Here is a 24,776-nt window from a genome sequence, read left to right as displayed (position 1 = left end):
GGAAATTTCAAAAACCCTCTCAAGAGCTTCATTTTGGAGTGACTACGAAGGATACATGCTTAATTTTCATATTCATGTTTTAAACTTGTTTAAATCATGGTCAAACCTAGGATTTGACCAAGATTCAAATGGGCTTAATTTAAAAATAAATGAAAAATCAAGGCACATAGTCTTCTTATGTCATATAGTAAGCATTCACTTAAGTTGATAAACAAGATCTAGACATATCAAACCAGAAAAATCATGTATCTACCCCTTATATATCCCTAAACCCTGACTTATGAAGTCAAGCATGAAGAGAAGAAGTGGTTTTTGGTTTCAAACATGGAAATTTCAAAAACCCTCACAAGAGCTTCATTTTGGAGTGACTAAGAAGGATATATGCTTAATTTTCCATATTCATGTTTTCAACTTGTTTAAATCATGGTCAAACCTAGGATTTGACCAAGATTCAAATGGGCATAAAAATTCAAAAAAAAACAATAAAATGAAAAACCAATGCACATAGTCATCTTATGTCATCTAGTAAGCATTCAATTAAGTTGATAAACAAGGTCTAGACATATTCAAACCAGAAAATTCATGTATCAAGCTACCCCTATCCCGAAACTCTGTCTTATGAAGTCAAGCATGAAGAGAAGTACGCGGTTTTTTGTCTCAAACATGGAAATTTCAAAAACCCTCTCAAGAGCTTCATTTTGGAGTGACTACGAAGGATACATGCTTAATTTTTCATATTCATGTTTTAAACTTGTTTAAATCATGGTCAAACCTAGGATTTGACCAAGATTCAAATGGGCAAAATTTTAAAAAAAAATGAAAAATCAAGGCACATAACCTTATTATGTCATACTATCATACTAGCAGGAATGGGCGCGGCGGCACGCCGCGCCGTCTGTGTCATATCAAATCCTGTACATCTATTTTACAACATAAAACTGAGCGGTATATATGCTTTTAGCGAAGTGTACAATGGCCTAGTTAAAGAAAGAAGGTTTACTATTTTATACAAAATGTGAGTCCACTTAGTTTTTTCTGTCAGCCTCCTCTTCTCTCATCTGAGATAAGGAAATTATACTTGAACTTCCAAAAATATGACTACATCTATGTTCTTATTTAAGCAGAGGAGAGTGAAAGTGAGCCTAGAAATCCAAAGCTTACAGCAGTGATCCACCGGTTAAGTACCATGTGGAATGTACACATTAGATCAAAAAGGGAAACAGATAAAACGGTGTAGCTAACCACCAATCGAGAGAAAAGTAATATATCATAATAGAACGCACTCACCTGTAATAATATCTCAAAACCTACCAACATTTGGAGCTTATCCAGCTGCCTCCAAGAAAAAATTCACATAACATAGACCGATCACTTTTGGCAACCAACACTGGAGTATGACAATGGAACAGAAGTGCAGGGAAAGCAGAAAAACCTCCTACCTTAAGTTCCTGTGTGGGTACAAGTCTGAAGAACATAAATAGAAAAGGTTTCTCACAAAAGACAATCTTAATTAATTATATGTGTTCCCAGTATGGCCAGGAACACGAACCACAACCCTGGTTGTTACGCCCATGGCCTCCTCCGTCTCTGTGTTGGTCCCCTCCATAGTCACCACCACCACGTCCACCTCTGCACACGAAGTAATACAGCGAATACATTATATATAAACAACATACACATGAATCACGATGCTACTTACATATACTCAATTTGAAATACATATATTCAAAAAAAAAGTTTCAGAAGCTGCTAATGGTAAGCAAGAAGATTGTTTACAAACAAACAACAAGAAAAAAAATCATATTCTGATATATAAGTGTTATATAGAAATCAAAAGAGTCTTTTATTTTTTTAAAAAGAAATTTATATTTCATTGAAGTAATAAAACTATGCCAATTTGAATAATGGTTGAGAAAAAATCACAATAAATGCAAAGATGCAACACCTTGTATACGGTACTAAAGGAGTTGAGCCAAGATTTCCAAATGGATAGGATGCCTATCTAAAGAAATTACGCAAATCATTGGAACTATTTCAGTAATGATTTCTCCTTGCACCTGGTCAAATGCATACGTAACATCAGAACAATGTCCAGTAGCATATGATATCACAATTTGCTTCAAGTTAACTTAGGAATAGTTTAAGAGGATCGCAACCACGCATAGATGCAGGAGTAAAAAGTAAATAATGCAGGCGAGTGCAAATCGATCCATTAACTTATAATACAAGGTTCTAGTTTGCCTGGAGTGGGCATCAAATTCCAGAATTAGCATTTATCAGATAACTAAGTACTTACCCATGACCAGATGTTGGAGCCCTGGGAGCCGATTTTTCAGCCATCACAACACTAATTTTATGACCTCTCATGTCATAATCTGACGCATGGGAAGAGTATATGCATTATAAACTGCAAAACGCTATACGTTAAGTGGAAACATATCGTGTATCAGTGCAAACTCAGCAGTAAACATACTGTTGTAGAATCCACCAGCCGCATGAGCAGCAGAAGGATCTTCATAAGCTAGGCAAGCGTCTCCTTTGTTTCTTCCAGAATCGTCAGCATATCTTAATGTTCCAAGGCCACTGGTCTTTGTATCCACGCTTCTGCTAGATCCTTCCAACCTTTAGAAAAGTAGTTGCAATAATTCAAAAACACAGTCACGCAAGCCAAAATGATATGGAAAAAACAATAGAATAAAATGGTCTTCAGTACACATAAGAAAAACAGTAACTTGGAGAGCACGATTGATCTAGGAAAGCTCATCATTAATTATGAACCAACTGTATTCTACTCTATAAGATTTCCATTACCAGAGGGTGCCATGTCAAGAGTTACTTGCAAAATAATATCTCGCACCACACACAATAAACTCAACATGGCAATACTGTGACAGCTATTAAGTAAATAATAATAATAACAAAACATATATTACAACAACAAACCCTTTTGCCCCAAGCAGGTTGGGGTAGCTAGCAAAACATATATTAGGCAATCAAAATAGAAAAACACATCAACCTATTTGGGAGTAGAACTTCATGAGCAGATCAAACTGAAGAGTGATTATCTCAAGCTTGTAGAAACTATGCAAATGGAAACTATGCTTGTCAGAGGTAACTAAGGATTGCATAAAGAGAACTCAACAATAAAGGAAAAAAAATTATCCCAATTAATTTAAAACATATATTACAACAACAAACCCTTTTGTCCCAAGCAGGTTGGGGTAGCTAGCAAAACATATATTAGGCAATCAAAATAGAAAAAAACATCAACCTATTTGGGAGTAGAACTTCATGAGCAGATCAAACTGAAGAGTGATTATCTCAAGCTTGTAGAAACTATGCAAATGGAAACTATGCTTGTCAGAGGTAACTAAGGATTGCATAAAGCAAACTCAACAATAAAGGAAAAAAATTATCCCAATTAATTTAGAATATTTGCTAGCTCCAATATCCATTCCTAACATAGCAGAAGTAATAGTTGTAACAACTGAACACAGTATAACAAAAAAATCAGGATACAATCAAGAATGACTAATTGTCCAAGTGACTGTCTAGTGTCCAACCATAAATAAAGAAGCATATATTTTGGAAAGTGGAATGGGAACAACTAATTCTTTTAAAGCAATGGTCTGGACATGGCCCGGCTAATCTTTTCAAAGCCTGGACTAAATTTTATAAGAATAGTTACCTGAACTAACTGCTCACACAGATGCACACCTCTACAAACTGTGCTTTACCAATATCAAGACAAATGTAGCCAGGACAAACAAGAACTGAGGGGGCACTTACACTACACAGTACACACCTAAAACGTAATAATACGCCTAGTTTTGTACTGCAGGTTAAGCATCGAGTACCCGTGGGCAGAGCTGCCAGGAAACCACGAGAAAAAGGAGGGAACACAAATGATGTTCGAAATGCCCATCAGACGTGGGTTTAGGCGGACCAGAGGAGAAAACAACACGGACAACCAAAGAACAGGGAAATTAAAACATCAGCACGGAATAGCATGGACTAACTTAAAAAGGAGGAATACCTGACCAGATGAAAGAACAACAGAGATGGCGACAGCGGCGACCACATTGTAGGAAAAATAACATAATCAACTTTACAACAGCCAGGGAAGGGCAAGACATAATTTTTTAACCATATATGGCCTGACATATTGGAACCGACAAAATCAGGTATTTTTGGATCAATAAGGAACGGTATATAAATTATTATTATGCACCCAAAAAGGTTAGCCCGAACTATCAGAGGACATCTGAAATTTTGGATAGCAAGACTACCTAATAGTGTACTTGTCAATGAATGGATGAATAAGGATACCACCAATTTGAGCACCAAGTATTAGCATGTCATGTGTTAATTGGTGTACATTGGGATTCCAGTGCATACTACACTTTACAGTTCTTTTAGCTATATTTAGCATGCACTCTATACAATGTATGAATAACATTTCCTAGATCAGTAAGATGTACTACTGAAGTGTACATTAAATGGAAACATCACAGTGAAAAAACATACCCTGAAATAAGTTTTGAACAGACAGTACCCCAATGCGCTTATTAGGTCCCTTAACCCAAAAGGTTGGTGTTCACCAATTGGTAGCAGCCAGAATATTCAAAAGCATATACAGTTAAGAAAAGAAAAGAAAAAAGGCAAACAAAATTTCAGGAATCCATACCGCTAGTGGTCTAATGCATCAGAAACATTCATATGGACGCGGCCGCCTGCAGCTTGTCATGGTTCTTCCCGCTCGTTGCTAGCTCTCTGTCTGCCTACTGCAAGCCACGAAGCAGCCATGAGGCCTGAGACCTCAACTTTATAGACATAAACCAAGTACCCAGCTCACCTCCTCAGTTACAACCTGATCTCAAGCGCCACCATGTGCATCGCCTCCATCGCTCAAAGTAGTCAACCAGTTCTAGAACTCGTACAGAAACGTGCTGCAACCAAAACAAAGTGAAAGTCCAAAAAAAAATTGAATAAATTTTTACAAATCTATACCTAATAATAAAGGAGCTAACGTTTCCGTGGTTTCGTCCGTCGTAATACGTTTTCGTCCGCCCATCAATGTGTTTTCGTCCGTCTTCCGACAATGAAATTTCCGTCGTACCTACGTTTTAGCTAGAGTCCCGGTAGAACACGACGTAGGATGGAATACTTTGTCCGACGGTTCTGCAGCCGTGTCCGGCTCTAACTCGAATGATCGATCCTGTACTTTAAATACATACGTGCGAGGTCCTAAACCACAATTAACTTGCAGCCAGGCCAATCCGGCAAGAATAGATCAAGTTGCTTCTCCGTGGCTTGGCTAGCCATGGATAACGAAAATAAGGAGGGATTGGAGCCATGCCACGGTGGGAAGAAGAGGCGTGCTGGATAGGCATCGCTGGAATTAGAGGCGACGGAGCGGAGGCCACCGTAGATGGACAACCTGAGAGCTGCATGGGTCTGCACCGGAGGGTCCGACGTCTTGGTGCGGCGGCACGATGGCTAGCGGGATTAATCTCGAACGAGTGTTGCATATAACTAGACAACTCCAGCTACGCTGACTCGAGCGTCTTGGTCGATCTTGGTCGGCAGGAGTCAAGCAGGCGACGGCTTCCGGGATCAATCTCAGACGATGGGAATCGGGTGGTGATGTCGACTTTCTACGTGGGAGACGGCCAACTGGCGGTGGCGCACAGACAAGGTGGTGGCGGTCCAAGAGTACGCTGGAATTAGGTCAATTGCCTATTAGATCGGCGGAAACGGCTTGGATTTCCATTGACAAGGTCAGTAAGTTTTTTTTGGTCCTTGGGCTGTGTGTCCTGGCGCGATGACGCCACTCTAGACGATGGCGCAAGCAGCGCACGGCCAACCTGAAGCAAGAGAAATTAGAAGCCATGATCGCAAGAAATTTTCCGTGTCTCGTTCAAAAGTCTTTCCCCCTATCCCCGCAAAAAAAAAAAGTCTTTCCCCCTATTAGGTAACCTGCGATCATCATCTAACGTGTGGGTTGGCGTATGGAGTAGGCTGTCCTCCACAAATTTCCATGGAGCCTGAATAGCTGATGTAGGAGCTCTGCACAAAGATTCTAAAAAAAGTAGCGCTGCAAAACTTCTTTGCAGAATACGAAGTTCTTCGGAGGTTTTAAGGTTTTTCAAAATGTGCTTTGGTACTGTAACTTTTGTCTATGCGCTGCCTATCTCCGATCCCACCAAAGATAGCATTTCTTTTTGTGACAATCTATACCAATGTAAAATCAATTTGATCTTGGGATAAGCTCAAGATCATGGGTTGGTTAAATTAATTAAATTAAATATTTTGGTTGGAACTAATTTTCGTGGACTGTAACATTGTGTTGAGAGAACTGATTCCCCATAAATTTTTAGATGTTTTTCTTTCGTTTTTTTTCTGAATTAGATTTGCTTGATCATATGATTCTCATCCCAATCATAGGTTATCTTTTTAGAGAATCTCGATCGTAGGTTGACAATATATCTCCCGGTGCAACGCACGGGCATTTTTCCTAGTTGTTCGTAAAGACTGTATACCGTCCTGGTCGTCGTCCGGGTCGTGGCTTTCAGCAACGCCAAGGATTGATGCAATGCTGGTATATATGATGTGTACAGAGAAAAATAAACATGCCCATTTTAATTAAATGACGATACCTTTGGCTGAAATTTCATATAGAATGATTGACGATAGCCTGTGCAAAGTCAGGCAAGGAGTACATGTGACTACAGAGGGAAAGCAATAAAGCATGCATTTTTTGGCTGATGAATTACATGCTCTAGCTAGATTGCTTGACAGAACAGACACTTTGCGGCTATTTTGATTGCATTCCAGATTTATTTTGCTTTGAATATGGGATGAAAAAAGAAACTTACCGGCAATACAATCGTCCGGTCACTCGCCTAGAGGAATCCCAGCCCGCGAGCGCTCATACGGACCGCAGAATTGCTGGACATGCTTTCAAAGTGTTGAGCTACCACAGAAGCAAAACTGGAATGCAGGCTGCGGAAGCCGGACCATCAATAGCATCACCTAACGAATTCCTCAGGCAAGGACGCAAACCAGAGAGAGATACAACCTAGCCACAACCAGAGGAACTCCCATCGACCATCGCATCAAGCAGAGCAGCCTACAAACGCCTACAAAAATGAAACACGAATCAATAAATCAAGAAATCAAATCTTGAACACAAAGACCCGAAATCGCCCAAAAATTCTTCTGCTCAGGAAGAACACGGAGGAGCAGAAGACAAACCTATGGATGGCGAAGGCAAAACAACAGCTGAGCCTCCAGATCCCACCACAAGGCATGGTTATAGGGAGGTCAAAGCCAAGAAGCATCGCCGCCATGGCTGCCCAGTGGACACGCACCAAGCCACGTGCGGGGAAAGCCGATCCCGAGTAAGGAGGAGGAGACGTCCCGCCCCTGCAGCTGAGCCCAGGACTCTCCAATTCTCCATATATGGCCTCTTCATATCTCGACGGGGGCCACCCAGTCAACCGGCTATGCCGGCCGCCGGCCGCCGGTAAGCGCCGACCACAGCCACTCTGACTCCGATTCCCCGCACAACCGCCAGCCTCCAGCGTAAACCACCAAGGGCTCGCAAAGGGAGAAATCAAGATTTGTGCGGAACCAGATCGGCCGCCGCAGCAGCCACGGTCGCCACCTCCGCGAAACATCTACGTCGATGACCAACGGCCACCACTCCACCACAAGAGCTGACAACCATGCTCCAGCACTCGCCACCGAGCCGCCGCGCCATCGTGCAGTACGCCAGCGCAACAGCACTCTCGTCTCGTGCCGTCCACCACCAAGCGGGGCAGAGAGAAGGGCCCGTGATGCCAACCAAGCTTCGCCAATCAGCGCGGCCCGTCGGCGGCATGGAGAGGGAGGAGCGGAGGGGCTAGGCCCGGCGGCCTCTCGGGCCATCAAAGCTTAGGGTTGATGGTGGAGCGGCGCAAATGGAAATGGAGCGGTGGATACTGCATCCCATCTCCGCCTCCGACTATCTGGTATCTCGACCTCCTACTACAGCGCGTCCTGATCTTCAAAATTCCAATCTCCGGTGATTCGCCCCGACGTCGACTGTGCCCCGCCACAGGGCCGCGACGGCGGCAGCAGCAGCCCCCAGGCGCGCGGCGGCGACAGCCCTCGGTGGCGGGGATCTTGTGGAGCTTGAGTGTTCAAGCATTGTGGGGGAAGAGCAGGGGCAACAAAATGGAGTGGAGGAAGCAGAGTAGGCGCGCCGAGGGTGGATCACGACGGCTCGCCGGAGAAATTCGATGGGAGGTTCAGCGTGACAGAACCAGAAGAAAGAGAGGAGACTAAATTTTTTTGTGGGCTTCCAGAGATAGACACGTAGAGGGATACCAAATCAGTCAAAGCTCCGTAGAAGCAAATCAAAGGACGGCAACCTCTTACAAATCGTGCAAATCGTGTCCACTGACACTGTCCACCGCTGTCCCAACCAGTTATGGCTACGGCCACACCACGAGGAAACACAAAGGCTTCGTAAGGTACAAAGAAAACTATTCCAAAACGCTACGAAGCACCAAACTTTACACAGAATAATTTAGGGGAAAACAAACCATGGGAAACAACATCACGAGGTTTACTTTCGGTGAGATCTCAAAAATGTGAGAAAAAAGGAAGTTGTTCCTCTTTAATATAGTAGATATATAGTAAGCATTCAATTAAGTTGATAAACAAGATCTAGACATATTCAAACCAGAGAAATCATGTATCTACCCCCTATATATCCCTAAACCTAGCAGACTTATGAAGTCAAGCATGAAGAGAAGAAGTGGTTTTTGGTTTCAAACATGGAAATTTCAAAAACCCTCTCAAGAGCTTCATTTTGAAGTGATTAATTAAGAAGCATACATGCATGCTTACTTTTTCATATTCATGTTTTAAACTTATTCAAATCTTGGTGAAACCTAGGATTTGACCAAGATTCAAATGGGTATAAAAATTAAAAAAAAAACAAAAAAGGTCTTCTTATGTTATATATATAGTAGGCATTCAATTAAATTGATAAATAAGGTCTAGACATATTCAAACCAGAAAAATCATGTATCTACCCCCTAACCCTAACCTTTGTCTTATGAAGTCAAGCATGAAGAGAAGTGGTTTTTGGTTTCAAGCATGGAAATTTCAAAAACCTCCCCAAACTTCATTTTAGAGTGACTAAGAAGGATACAAGCTTCCCTTTTCATTTTCATGTTTTAAAATTGTTTAAATTATCTTGGTCAAATCTAGGATTTGACAAGATTCAAATGGGCAAACATATGATAAGTGATGCAAATATCATTTCTAAGTGCGGGCAAACCAGCCTTTAGCTTAACATATTTCTAAGTACAAGGTTTCAGAAAATTGAGTGGGGGCGGCTGCCCCCCTTGGCTATAGTCTGGATCCGCCCATGCTATAGTTTGAGGCCATTTGGATGACGTCGAAAAAAATTCTTTGATTAGAAATGGGGTTGTTCGAACCCCGTAGTTGGATTTTTTTTTGAACCTTGATCTGTAGTACTGGGCAAAATTTCCTTAAAAAAAGTACTGGGCAAAACCCTAGTTTAACCTATTTAATTATAGATTCGTAGGTCGATTTTTCTACGTACCTTTTTATTATTACTCTACTATGCAGCACATATGTGTTTGCCCGTCGAGTGAAACTCGGAGGAAGAGGGATCACTCGGAAGGAGAGAAGAAGGAGGGAGAGCATTATGGTGTCTCCCCTTTTCGGGTGATGATGTTGACTCGTTGTGCGGGGTTTGTCGGTGAGCAGGAGGTGCGAGCGAGCGAGTCGAGCGAGGCCGAGAATGAGAGAGATTTTTTTTTTGTGAGAGGGACAACCGAAGGATCCTGAAGGACCCATAGACTTCCAATACGCATCCTGATGCGTCTTCTCTTGACAAAGAAAATGGCTGGGAGTTTGCGTACCTATTGCACGTGACTTGTGCTCACGGAAGTGTGGGACCTCACGCATGGGCACCACACGTAAGTGACAGACCTGTTGGTGTAAAAACTCGGTTGATTATTATAGTGCATTAGAACAAAGTTTCCTATGGATTCAAGGGTAGGAAATCCAAGTTAACTCATTTACATGACATTATTTTTTCCATGAAGCAAAGTTAACACATCTATCAATTGGTACATTTTGGAGTGACTAAGAAGGATCCATGCTTACCTTTTCGTTTTCACGTGTTAAACTTGTTTAAATCTTGGTCAAACCTAGGATTTGACAGAGATTCAAATGGGCGGAAAATTAAAAAAAAATAGAAAAATGAAAAACCAAAGCACATACGTAGTTTTCTTATGTCATATAGTAAGCATTCAAGTTGATAAACAAGGTCTAGACATATTCAAACCATACAAATCATGTATCTACCCCTAACCCTAAACTATGTCTTATGAAGTCAAGCATGAAGAGAAGTGGTTTTGGGTTTCAAACATGGAAATTTCAAAAACCTCCCAAAAACTTCATTTAGAGTGACTAAGAAGGATAAATGCTTCCCTTTTCATTTTCATGTTTTAAACTTGTTTAAATCTTGGTCAAACCTAGGATCTGACCAAGATTCAAATGGGCATCAAAAATAAAAAAAATCAGAAAAATGAAAAACCAAAGCACATAGTCTTCTTATGTCATATAGTAAGCATTAAAGTTGATAAACATGGTCTAGACGTATTCAAACCAGACAAATCATGTATCTACCCCTAACCCTAAACTCTGTCTTATGAAGTCAAGCATGAAGAGAAGTTGTTTTGGGTTTCAAACATGGAAATTTCAAAAACCCTCCCAAAGAGCTTCATTTTGGAGTGACTAAGAAGGATCCATAGGAAACTATGTACTAATACGAGTATAATGATCACCCGAGTTATTAGAGCAACAAGTCTGTCACTTACGTGTGGTTCCCATGCGTGAGGTCCCACACTTCAGTGAGCACAAGTCACGTAGTCTTCTTATGTCATATAGTAAGCATTCAATTAAGTTGATAAACAAGGTCTAGACATATCAAACCAGACAAATCATGTATCTACCCCCTATATATCCCTAAACCCTGACTTATGAAGTCAATCATGAAGAGAAGAAGTGGTTTTTGGTTTCAAACATGGAAATTTCAAAAACCCTCCCAAGAGCTTCATTTTGAAGTGACTAGTTAAGACGCATACATGCTTACTTTTTCATATTCATGTTTTAAACTTGTTCAAATCTTGGTCAACAAACCTAGGATTTGACGAAGATTCAAATGGGCATAAAAATTCAAAAAAAATGAAAACCAATGCACATAGTCATCTTATGTCATCTAGTAAGCATTCAATTAAGTTGATAAACAATGTCTAGACATATTCAAACCAGAAAATTCATGTATCAAGCTACCCCTAACCCCAAACTCTGTCTTATGAAGTCAAGCATGAAGAGAAGTACGTGGTTTTTTGGTTTCAAACATGGAAATTTCAAAAACCCTCTCAAGAGCTTCATTTTGGAGTGACTACGAAGGATACATGCTTAATTTTCATATTCATGTTTTAAACTTGTTTAAATCATGGTAAAACCTAGGATTTGACCAAGATTCAAATGGGCATAATTTAAAAAAAATGAAAAATCAAGGCACATAGTCTTCTTATGTCATATAGTAAGCATTCAATTAAGTTGATAAACAAGGTCTAGACATATTCAAACCAGAGAAATCATGTATCTACCCCCTGATGTCTACGGGAGCTTCTATTCTTGTAGACAGTGTTGGGCCTCCAAGAGCAGAGGTTTGTAGAACAGCAGCATTTTTCCCTTAAGTGGATCACCCAAGGTTTATCGAACTCAGGGAGGAAGAGGTCAAAGATATACCTCTCATGCAACCCTGCAACCACAAAGCAAGAAGTCTCTTGTGTCCCCAACACACCTAATAGGTGCACTAGTTCGGCGAAGAGATAGTGAAATACAGGTGGTATGAATAAGTATGAGCAGTAGTAACGCAACAGTAGTAACGCAGTAAATCAGTAAACAAGCAGCGATACCAGTATTTAGGAACAAGGCCTAGGGATTACACTTTCACTAGTGGACACTCTCAACATTGATCGCATAATAAATAACTCTTTCTCATACGTGCTACATACACTCTTTTGTTGGATGATGAACACATTGCGTAGGATTACACGAACCCTCAATGCCGGAGTTAACAAGCTCCACAATTCAATGTTCATATTTAAATAACCTTAGAGCATAATAGATCATTGCAAAATAAACCAAGAACTAACATAGTGCACACACTCGTCCACATTACACTATGAAGGAGGAATAGATCACATCAATACTATCATAATGATAATTAACTCCACAATCTACAAGAGATCATGATCATAGCCTACGACAAGAACCACACGGTGCACACACTAGTCACCTTTACACCATGCGGGAGGAATATACTACTTTAATAACATCACATGAGTAGCACACAACTAGTAGCGATACAAAGCTCATCATATGGATCTCAATCATGTAAAGCAGCTCATGAGATCATTGTATTGAAGTACATAGGAGAGAGATTAACCACATAGCTACCGGTACAGCCCCGAGCCTCGATGGAGAACTACTCCCTCCTCATGGGAGACAGCAGCGTTGATGGAGATGGCGGTGGTGTCGATGGAGGAGCCTTTCGGGGGCACTTCCCCGTCCCGGCGGCGTGCCGGAACAGAGACTCCTGTCCCCCAGATCTTGGCTTCGCGATGGCGGCGGCTCTGGAAGGTTTCTCGTACCGTGGCTTTTTCGTATCGAGGTTTTAGGTCGAGGGGCTTCTTATAGGCGAAGAGGCGGCGTCAGAGGGTCGAAGAGGCGGCGACACCATAGGGTGGCGCGGGCCACACCCAGGCCGCGCCGGCCTATGGTCTGGTGGGCCTGTGGCCCCCCTCTGGTCCTTCCCGGGTGTTTTGGAAGCTTCGTGGAAAAATAGGAACCTGGGTCTTGATTTCGTCCGATTCCGAGAATATTTCCTTACTAGGATTTCTGAAACCAAAAACAGCAGAAAACGAGAACCGGCACTTCGGCATCTTGTTAATAGGTTAGTTCCGTAAAACGCATAAATATGACATAAAGTATGTATAAAACATGTAGATATCATCAATAATGTGGCATGGAACACAAGAAATTATCGATACGTCGGAGACGTATCAGCATCCCCAAGCTTAGTTCTCGCTCGTCCCGAGCGAGTAAACGATAAACAAAGATAATTTCTGGAGTGACATGCCATCATAAACTTGATCATATTGTAAACATATGTAATGAATGCAGTGATCAAAACAATGGTAATGACATGAGTAAACAAATGAATCATAAAGCAAAGACTTTTCATGAATAGTACTTTCAAGACAGGCATCAATAAGTCTTGCATAAGAGTTAACTCATAAAGCAATAATTTAAAGTAAAGACATTGAAGCAACACAATGGAAGATTAAGTTTCAGCGGTTGCTTTCAACTTGTAACATGTATATCTCATGGATAATTGTCAACATAGAGTAATATAACAAATGCAATATGCAAGTATGTAGGAATCAATGCACAGTTCACACAAGTGTTTGCTTCTTGAGGTGGAGAGAGATAGGTGAACTGACTCAACATAAAAGTAAAAGAATGGTCCTTCAAAGAGGAAAGCATCGATTGCTATATTTGTGCTAGAGCTTTGGTTTTGAAAACATGAAACAATTTTGTCAACGGTAGTAATAAAGCATATGAGTTATGTAAATTATATCTTACAAGTTGCAAGCCTCATGCATAGTATACTAATAGTGCCCGCACCTTGTCCTAATTAGCTTGGACTACCGGATCATCGCAATACACATGTTTTAACCAAGTGTCACAATGGGGTACCTCCATGCCGCCTGTACAAAGGTCTAAGGAGAAAACTCGCATTTTGGATTTCTCGCTTTTGATTATTCTCAACTTAGACATCCATACCGGGACAACATGGACAACAGATAATGGACTCCTCTTTAATGCATAAGCATGTAGCAACAATTATTATTCTCATATGAGATTGAGGATATATGTCCAAAACTGAAACTTCCACCATGAATCATGGCTTTAGTTAGCGGCCCAATGTTCTTCTCTAACAATATGCATGCTCCAACCATTAAGGTGGTAGATCTCTCTTACTTCAGACAAGACGTACATGCATAGCAACTCACATGATATTCAACAAAGAATAGTTGATGGCGTCCCCAGAAGCATGGTTATCGCACAACAAGCAACTTAGTAAGAGATAAAGTGCATAAGTACATATTCAATAGCACAATAGTTTTTAGGCTATTTGTCCCATGAGCTATATATTGCAAAGGCGAATGATGGAAATTTAAAGGTAGCACTCAAGCAATTTACTTTGGAATGGCGGAGAAATACCATGTAGTAGGTAGGTATGGTGGACACAAATGGCATAGTGGTTGGCTCAAGGATTTTGGATGCATGAGAAGTATTCCCTCTCGATACAAGGTTTAGGCTAGCAAAGTTATTTGAAACAAACACAAGGATGAACCGGTGCAGCAAACTCACATAAAAGACATATTGTAAACATTATAAGACTCTACACCGTCTTCCTTGTTGTTCAAACTCAATACTAGAAATTATCTAGACTTTAGAGAGACCAAATATGCAAACCAAATTTTAGCAAGCTCTATGTATTTCTTCATTAATGGGTGCAAAGTATATGATGCAAGAGCTTAAACATGAGCACAACAATTGCCAAGTATCAAATTATTCAAGACATTTTACCAATTACTACATGTATCATTTTCCTGATTCCAACCATATAACAATTTAACGAAGAAGCAACTTCGCCATGAACATTAAAAGCTAAGAACACATGTGTTCATATGAACCAGCGGAGCGTGTCACTCTCCCACACAAGCATTTATTCAAACAAAAACAAACAGACGCTCCAAGTAAAGTACATAAGATGTGGCCGAATAAAAATATAGTTTCAAGAGAAGGAACCTGCTAATTTGTCGATGAAGAAGGGGATGCCTTGGGCATCCCCAAGCTTAGATGCTTGAGTCTTCTTGAAATATGCAGGGATGAACCACGGGGGCATCCCCAAGCTTAGAGCTTTCACTCTTCTTGATCATAGTATATCATCCTCCTCTCTTGACCCTTGAAAACTTCCTCCACACCAAACTCGAAACAACTCATTAGAGGGTTAGTGCATAATCAAAAATTCACATGTTCAGAGATGACACAATCATTCTTAACACTTCTGGACATTGCTCAAAGCTACTGGAAGGTAATGGAACAAAGAAATCCACCCAACACAGCGGAAGAGGCAATGCGAAATAAAAGGCAGAATCTGTCAAAACAGAACGATCCGTAAAGACGAATTTTAAAAGGGCACCAGACTTGCTCAGATGAAAATGCCCAAATTGAATGAAAGTTGCGTACATATCTGAGGATCACTCACGTAAATTGGCATAATTTTCTGAGTTACCTACAGAGAATTAGGCCCAGATTCGTTACAGCAAAGAAATCTGTTTCTGCGCAGTAATCCAAATCTAGTATCAACCTTGCTATCAACGACTTTACTTGGCACAACAAAACACAAAACTAAGATAAGGAGAGGTTGCTACAGTAGTAAACAACTTCCAAGACACAAATATAAAACAAAGTACTGTAGCAAAATAACACATGGGTTATCTTCCAAGAAGTTCTTTCTTTATAGCCATTAAGATGGGCTCAGCGAGTTTTAATGATGCACTTGCAAGAAATAGTATTTGAAGCAAAAGAGAGCATCAAGAGGCAAATTCAAAACACATTTAAGTCTAACATGCTTCCTATGAAGAGGCATCTTGTACACAAATGAATTCATGAAGAACAAAGTGACAAGCATAAGAGGATAAAACACGAGTAACTTCAAGATTCTCAACATAAAGAGGGGAAACTTAATATTATTGAAATGCATATAACCATATTTCCCTCTCTCATAATAACTTTCAGTAGCATCATTGATGAAATCCACAATATACCCATCACTTAAAACATTCTTATCATGGTTCATATGCATAGAAGTATCATTAAATTTGGCATAAGAAGAGTTATTCTCATTAATAGTAATTGGAGTAAGATTATTATCAAGAATTTGAACATGGTAAACAAATTGCATATTAAGGGAATTGTTTTTGGTAATCCAATCTTATGTCATCTAGTAAGCATTCAATTAAGTTGATAAACAATGTCTAGGCATATTCAAACCAGAAAATTCATGTATCAAGCTACCCCTAACCCCAAACTCTGTCTTATGAAGTCAAGCATGAAGAGAAGTACGTGGTTTTTTGGTTTCAAACATGGAAATTTCAAAAACCCTCTCAAGAGCTTCATTTTGGAGTGACTACGAAGGATACATGCTTAATTTTCATATTCATGTTTTAAACTTGTTTAAATCATGGTAAAACCTAGGATTTGACCAAGATTCAAATGGGCATAATTTAAAAAAAATGAAAAATCAAGGCACATAGTCTTCTTATGTCATATAGTAAGCATTCAATTAAGTTGATAAACAAGGTCTAGACATATTCAAACCAGAGAAATCATGTATCTACCCCCTGATGTCTACGGGAGCTTCTATTCTTGTAGACAGTGTTGGGCCTCCAAGAGCAGAGGTTTCTAGAACAGCAGCAGTTTTCCCTTAAGTGGATCACCCAAGGTTTATCGAACTCAGGGAGGAAGAGGTCAAAGATATCCCTCTCATGCAACCCTGCAACCACAAAGCAAGAAGTCTCTTGTGTCCCCAACACACCTAATAGGTGCACTAGTTCGGCGAAGAGATAGTGAAATACAGGTGGTATGAATAAGTATGAGCAGTAGTAACGCAACAGTAGTAACGCAGTAAATCAGTAAACAAGCAGCGATACCAGTATTTAGGAACAAGGCCTAGGGATTACACTTTCACTAGTGGACACTCTCAACATTGATCGCATAATAAATAACTCTTTCTCATACGTGCTACATACACTCTTTTGTTGGATGATGAACACATTGCGTAGGATTACACGAACCCTCAATGCCGGAGTTAACAAGCTCCACAATTCAATGTTCATATTTAAATAACCTTAGAGCATAATAGATCATTGCAAAATAAACCAAGAACTAACATAGTGCACACACTGTCCACATTACACTATGAAGGAGGAATAGATCACATCAATACTATCATAATGATAATTAACTCCACAATCTACAAGAGATCATGATCATAGCCTACGACAAGAACCACACGGTGCACACACTAGTCACCTTTACACCATGCAGGAGGAATATACTACTTTAATAACATCACATGAGTAGCACACAACTAGTAGCGATACAAAGCTCATCATATGGATCTCAATCATGTAAAGCAGCTCATGAGATCATTGTATTGAAGTACATAGGAGAGAGATTAACCACATAGCTACCGGTACAGCCCCGAGCCTCGATGGAGAACTACTCCCTCCTCATGGGAGACAGCAGCGTTGATGGAGATGGCGGTGGTGTCGATGGAGGAGCCTTCCGGGGCACTTCCCCGTCCCGGCGGCGTGCCGGAACGGAGACTCCTGTCCCCCGGATCTTGGCTTCGCGATGGCGGCGGCTCCGGAAGGTTTCTCGTACCGTGGCTTTTTCGTATCGAGGTTTTAGGTCGAGGGGCTTCTTATAGGCGAAGAGGCGGCGTCAGAGGGTCGAAGAGGCGGCGACACCATAGGGTGGCGCGGGCCACACCCAGGCCGCGCCGGCCTATGGTCTGGTGGGCCTGTGGCCCCCCTCTGGTCCTTCCCGGGTGTTCTGGAAGCTTCGTGGAAAAATAGGAACCCGGGTCTTGATTTCGTCCGGTTCCGAGAATATTTCCTTACTAGGATTTCTGAAACCAAAAACAGCAGAAAACAGCAACTGGCACTTCGGCATCTTGTTAATAGGTTAGTTCCAGAAAACGCATAAATATGACATAAAGTATGTATAAAACATGTAGATATCATCAATAATGTGGCATGGAACACAAGAAATTATCGATACGTCGGAGACGTATCACCCCCTAACCCTAAACTCTGTTTCATGAAGTCAAGCATGAAGATATGTGGTTTTTGGTTTCAAACATGGAAATTTCAAAAACCCTCCCAAGAGCTTCATTTTGGAGTGACTAAGAAGGATATATGCTTAATTTTTCATATTCATGTTTTCAACTTGTTTAAATCATGGTCAAACTTAGGATTTGACCAAGATTCAAATGGGCATAAAATTTAAAAAAACAATAAAATGAAAAACCAATGCACATAGTCTTCTTATGTCATATATATAGTAAGCATTCAATTAAGTCGATAACAAGGTCTAGACATATTCAAATGAGAAAAATCATGTGTCAAGCTACCCCTAACCCCAAACTCTGTCTTATGAAGTCAAGCATGAAGAGAAGTACGTGGTTTTTTGGTTTCAAACATGGAAATTTCAAAAACCCTCTCAAGAGCTTCATTTTGGAGTGACTAAGAAGGATACATGCTTAATTTTCATATTCATGTTTTAAACTTGTTTAAATCATGGTCAAACCTAGGATTTGACCAAGATTCAAATGGGCATAATTAAAAAAAAATTGAAAAATCAAGGCACATAGTCTTCTTATGTCATATAGTAAGCATTCAATTAAGTTGATAAACAAGGTCTAGACATATCAAACCAGAAAAATCATGTATCTACCCCCTATATATCCCTAAACCCTGACTTATGAAGTCAAGCATGAAGAGAAGAAGTGGTTTTTGGTTTCAAACATGGAAATTTCAAAAACCCTCCCAAGAGCTTCATTTTGGAGTGACTAAGAAGGATATATGCTTAATTTTTCATATTCATGTTTTCAACTTGTTTAAATCATGGTCAAACCTAGGATTTGACCAAGATTCAAATGGGCATAAAAATTCAATAAAAACAATAAAATGAAAAACCAATGCACATAGTCATCTTATGTCATCTAGTAAGCATTCAATTAAGTTGATAAACAAGGTCTAGACATATTCAAACCAGAAAATTCATGTATCAAGCAACCCCTATCCCGAAACTCAGTCTTATGAAGTCAAGCATGAAGAGAAGTACGCGGTTTTTTGGTTTCAAACATGGAAATTTCAAAAACCCTCTCAAGAGCTTCATTTTGGAGTGACTACGAAGGATACATGCTTAATTTTTCATATTCATGTTTTAAACTTGTTTAAATCATGGTCAAACCTAGGATTTGACCAAGATTTAAATGGGCAAAATTTAAAAAAAAATGAAAAATCAAGGCACATAGTCTTATTATGTCATATATAGTAAGCATTCAATTAAGTTGATAAACAAGGTCTAGACATATTCAAACCAGAGAAATCATGTATCTACCCCCTATATATCCTTAAACCCTGACTTATGAAGTCAAGCATGAAGAGAAGAAGTGGTTTTTGGTTTCAAACATGGAAATTTCAAAAACCCTCCCAAGAGCTTCATTTCGAAGTGATTAATTAAGAAGCATACATGCATGCTTACTTTTTCATATTCATGTTTTAAACTTATTCAAATCTTGGTGAAACCTAGGATTTGACCAAGATTCAAATGGGTATAAAAATTCAAAAAAAAGGTCTTCTTATGTTATATATATATAGTAGGCATTCAATTAAGTTGATAAATAAGGTCTAGACATATTCAAACCAGAAAAATCATGTATCTACCCCCTAACCCTAAACTTTGTCTTATGAAGTCAAGCATGAAGAGAAGTGGTTTTTGGTTTCAAGCATGGAAATTTCAAAAACCTCCCCAAACTTCATTTTGGAGTGACTAAGAAGGATACAAGCTTCCCTTTTCATTTTCATGTTTTAAACTTGTTTAAATTATCTTGGTCAAATCTAGGATTTGACAAGATTCAAATGGGCAAACATATGATAAGTGATGCAAATATCATTTCTAAGTGCGGGCAAACCAGCCTTTAGCTTAACATATTTCTAAGTACAAGGTTTCAGAAAATTGAGTGGGGGCGGCTACCCCCCTTGGCTATAGTCTGGATCCGCCCATGCTATAGTTTGAGGCCATTTGGATGACGTCGAAAAAATTCTTTGATTAGAAATGGGGTTGTTCGAACCCCGTAGTTGGATTTTTTTGAACCTTGATCTGTAGTACTGGGCAAAACCCTAGTTTAACCTATTTAATTATAGATTCATAGGTCGATTTTTCTACGTACCTTTTTATTATTACTCTACTATGCAGCACATATGTGTTTTCCCGTCGAGTGAAACTCGGAGGAAGAGGGATCACTCGGAAGGAGAGAAGAAGGAGGGAGAGCATTATGGTGTCTCCCCTTTTCGGGTGATGATGTTGACTGTTGTGCAGGGTTTGTCGGCGAGCGGGAGGTGCGAGCGAGCGAGCGAGTCGAGCGAGGCCGAGAATGAGAGAGATTTGTTTTTTTTGTGAGAGGGACAACCGAAGGATCTTGAAGGACCGAGAGACTTCCAATACGCATCCTGATGCGTCTTCTCTTGACAAAGAAAATGGCTGGGAGTTTGCGTACTTATTGCACGTGACTTGTGCTCACTGAAGTGTGGGACCTCACGCATGGGCACCACACGTAAGTGACAGACCTGTTGGTGTAAAAACTCGGTTGATTATTATAGTGCATTAGAACAAAGTTTCCTATGGATTCAAGGGTAGGAAATCCAAGTTAACTCATTTACATGACATTATTTTTTCCATGAAGCAAAGTTAACACATCTATCAATTGGTACATTTTGGAGTGACTAAGAAGGATCCATGCTTACATTTTCGTTTTCACGTGTTAAACTTGTTTAAATCTTGGTCAAACCTAGGATTTGACAGAGATTCAAATGGGCGGAAAATAAAAAAAAACAGAAAAATGAAAAACCAAAGCACATACGTAGTTTTCTTATGTCATATAGTAAGCATTCAAGTTGATAAACAAGGTCTAGACATATTCAAACCATACAAATCATGTATCTACCCCTAACCCTAAACTATGTCTTATGAAGTCAAGCATGAAGAGAAGTGGTTTTGGGTTTCAAATATGGAAATTTCAAAAACCTCCCAAAAACTTCATTTAGAGTGACTAAGAAGGATAAATGCTTCCCTTTTCATTTTCATGTTTTAAACTTGTTTAAATCTTGGTCAAACCTAGGATCCGACCAAGATTCAAATGGGCATCAAAAATAAAAAAATCAGAAAAATGAAAAACCAAAGCACATAGTCTTCTTATGTCATATAGTAAGCATTAAAGTTGATAAACAAGGTCTAGACGTATTCAAACCAGACAAATCATGTATCTACCCCTAACCCTAAACTCTGTCTTATGAAGTCAAGCATGAAGAGAAGTTGTTTTGGGTTTCAAACATGGAAATTTCAAAAACCCTCCCAAAGAGCTTCATTTTGGAGTGACTAAGAAGGATCCATAGGAAACTATGTACTAATACAATATAATGATCACCCGAGTTATTAGAGCAACAAGTCTGTCACTTACGTGTGGTTCCCATGCGTGAGGTCCCACACTTCAGTGAGCACAAGTCACGTAGTCTTCTTATGTCATATAGTAAGCATTCAATTAAGTTGATAAACAAGGTCTAGACATATCAAACCAGAAAAATCATGTATCTACCGCCTATATATCCCTAAACCCTGACTTATGAAGTCAATCATGAAGAGAAGAAGTGGTTTTTGGTTTCAAACATGGAAATTTCAAAAACCCTCCCAAGAGCTTCATTTTGGAGTGACTAGTTAAGACACATACATGCTTACTTTTTCATATTCATGTTTTAAACTTGTTCAAATCTTGGTCAACAAACCTAGGATTTGACGAAGATTCAAATGGGTATAAAAAATTAAAACCAAGGTCTGCTCATGTCATATAGTAAGCATTCAATTAAATTGATAAACAAGGTCTAGACATATTCAAACTAGCAGGAAAATCATGTATCTACCCCTAACCCTAAACTATGTCTTATGAAGTCAAGCATGCATGAAGAGAAGTGGTTTTGGTTTTCAAGCATGGAAATTTCAAAAACCCTCCCAAGAGCTACATATTGGAGTGACTAAGAAGGATAGATGCTTAATTTTTCATATCCATGTTTTAAACTTGATTAAATCATGGTCAAACCTAGGATTTGACCAAGATTCAAATGGGCATAAAAATTCAAAAAAAAATGAAAAACCAATGCACATAGTCATCTTATGTCATCTAGTAAGCATTCAATTAAGTTGATAAACAATGTCTAGACATATTCAAACCAGAAAATTCATGTATCAAGCTACCCCTAACCCCAAACTCTGTCTTATGAAGTCAAGCATGAAGAGAAGTACGTGGTTTTTTGGTTTCAAACATCGAAATTTCAAAAACCCTCTCAAGAGCTTCATTTTGGAGTGACTACGAAGGATACATGCTTAATTTTCATATTCATGTTTTAAACTTGTTTAAATCATGGTCAAACCTAGGATTGGCCTTGATTATAGAAGTTAAGCTATGAATAAGATAAGCATGTCGCTAAGTAGTCGCTCAAGCAAACTCTTTGAAGGTTTTAATTTCGATGTTTGAAACCAGGCTACACGTACTTCTCTTCGACGACTTTCATAAGGCAGAGAGTTTGGGGCCTTGACTGCATGAATTTTACCGGTTTGGTATTCTCTGGGCGTGTTTATCAGCAATTGATAACACTTTAGATGACATATGACTATGCATTGATTTTTGAATTTTATGCTTATTGAATGTGATTGATCAGGTTTGATATGATTAATCAAGTTAATTATGTGAAAAACTATACAAGATAGTTTAGGTGAGTGGGCTACGAATATGTCGTTGTTTATCGATTTAATTGAATGCTTACTATATGACATAAGCAGACCTTATTTATGCCATTTGAATCTTCGTCAAATCTAGGTTTGTTGACAGATTTGAACGAGTTTAAAACATGAATATGTATGGCTGATGTAACTAGTCGCTCCAAATGGCTCGCTGAGAGGTTTTGAAGGCTCCATGTTTGAGCCGAAACCATGTTTGACTTGCGCAAGTGGGGTTTAAGAGATCTTATAGCGGTAGGCTATGAGCCTACAGTTTAGACCTTGTTTGCTCAGCAGTGAATGCTTACATATGACATAAGAAAGACTGCGTGACTAGTAACCAGCGTGAGACTCACGCATGGGAACATTTGCGTAGTGTTCAGACTTTTGTTTGCTCTCGGTCAATCTTATCTTGTGTTAGTATGATTTCCTGTAAGCTGAGGTTTTGAGAACCCGTATTTGAAGCAAGGCGGCACTGCAACTTCGTAGCGACTCATGAACAGAGTTTAGGGATGAGGAAACAGATACATCGTTCTGGCTGTAGATGTTTATCAACTTTAATCTTTACTATGACAAAGAGAAATCTATATGCTATTTTCATTTTTACTGATTTTGCATTTAATCTTATGGGCTCTTGGTCAGATCTAGGTTTGACAAGCAAGTTTTAAAACATGAGAATGAGAAGTATCCTTCTTAGTCACTTCACAAATGGTTTTGGGAAGGTTTAATTTCCATATTTGAAGCCAAAGCCGCTATAACAAATAGCGACTCATAGAACATGGTTGGGAACAGATACATGATTGTATGGTTTGAATATTGTTTATCAACTGAATGCTATGCTGACGACAAAGAAAACTGCGTATGTAATAACAGTTTCATTTTGCGTTTTTATTTTTAAAGCCGTTACGTCAGATCTAGGTTTGTTCCAGACAAACAGAGTGTTTGCAGGAAGAAAATAACTTCTTAATCGCTCCAAAAATACGCAGTGATGAATATGTTAACTTTGCTTCGTAATGATAAATGTAAATGGTAACCGCTAGTCAGCAGGAACTTTATAATGCAAATAATCTGACATTGAATCTGATAAACTGTGGTGCTATTCAGTGATAGTCAGATGCAATAAATGACTCCGACCATTTCTTTGTCAGAGAAAGAGCCTCGAAGGATCTTTGCGTATTGGAAGTCTCTGATCTTCGTTCGATTATCCCCTCTCACAAAGAAACAAGTCTCTCATTCTCGACCTATTCATTTCAGCTAACCATTCCGCACCTCTACGACCTACTGCAACATCACCGAAAAGGAGACACCATTCCCTTCTCTCCTTCGGTGATCCCTCTTCCTCGGTTTCACTCGACGAAAATATGTCTTTATATTGCAAACAATAATAAAGATGCGTAGAAAATCGACTATGAATCTATAATTAAATAGGTGAAACTAGGGTTTTGCCGATTACTCAGGTTCAAAAAAGTCGGCTTCGAGGACCATTCTTCCGACTACAATCGAAAATTTTTGACGTCATCAACGACCTCAAACGCTGTAGTGATGATCAGGCAACTCAAGAGCAGCATCACTCAGGCCACGCGAGCCTTTAAACAAAGAAGCATGTTGAGCTTGTAAGGCTTCAATTTCTCCATAAATAATATTCATCTGCTTATGTTTGCCGACTATCTTGACAAATCTGTAGGTGACAAGAACCAACAATTCATGCAAAATGAAAAGAAACTATATCATCTGTCACTCAAAATGAAAGTTTGAGAGGCTGAAGCTATCGTGAAAACTCAAATAAGTTAAGTATAGTATAATTTCGTTGATAATATCTCTTCATCAATGATGAATACCTATCTTCATCTCGCATAAGAGACTTTTTTGTTTTTAGAACTTTCCTGCCCATTTGAATCTTGATGATCTGGAGTTTCGCAGATTTGAATAAGTTTAAGGCATGGTATGAGAGTGAGCATGCGTAATAACTTGGTATTAAT

At 39.5% G+C, this 24,776-nt stretch overlaps 1 long non-coding RNA gene across 7 annotated transcripts; it reads right to left on the bottom strand.

Annotated features, from left to right (window-relative positions):
• Positions 1-1,349: 1,349 nt before the first annotated feature.
• Positions 1,350-8,353, bottom strand: LOC124660961. Of its 7 annotated transcripts, none has more exons than XR_006990030.1 (8): positions 7,258-8,352; positions 6,879-7,142; positions 6,543-6,697; positions 4,856-4,949; positions 4,688-4,784; positions 2,474-2,622; positions 2,297-2,375; positions 1,350-1,629 (listed from the first exon to the last, which is right to left on the bottom strand). It is a non-coding gene; the product is annotated as an uncharacterized LOC124660961 (long non-coding RNA). The 7 variants fall into 7 exon arrangements; XR_006990033.1 differs by having other exon boundaries at positions 6,543-6,598; XR_006990032.1 differs by having other exon boundaries at positions 2,297-2,407; positions 6,543-7,142; positions 7,258-8,353.
• Positions 8,354-24,776: the final 16,423 nt, after the last annotated feature.

This window comes from Lolium rigidum, chromosome 6, assembly GCF_022539505.1.
Source record: "Lolium rigidum isolate FL_2022 chromosome 6, APGP_CSIRO_Lrig_0.1, whole genome shotgun sequence".
NCBI classification, from domain to species: domain Eukaryota; kingdom Viridiplantae; phylum Streptophyta; class Magnoliopsida; order Poales; family Poaceae; genus Lolium; species Lolium rigidum.
The sequence above is the reverse complement of the archived record's forward strand: the minus strand, read 5'-3'. Positions and strand labels throughout refer to the sequence as shown.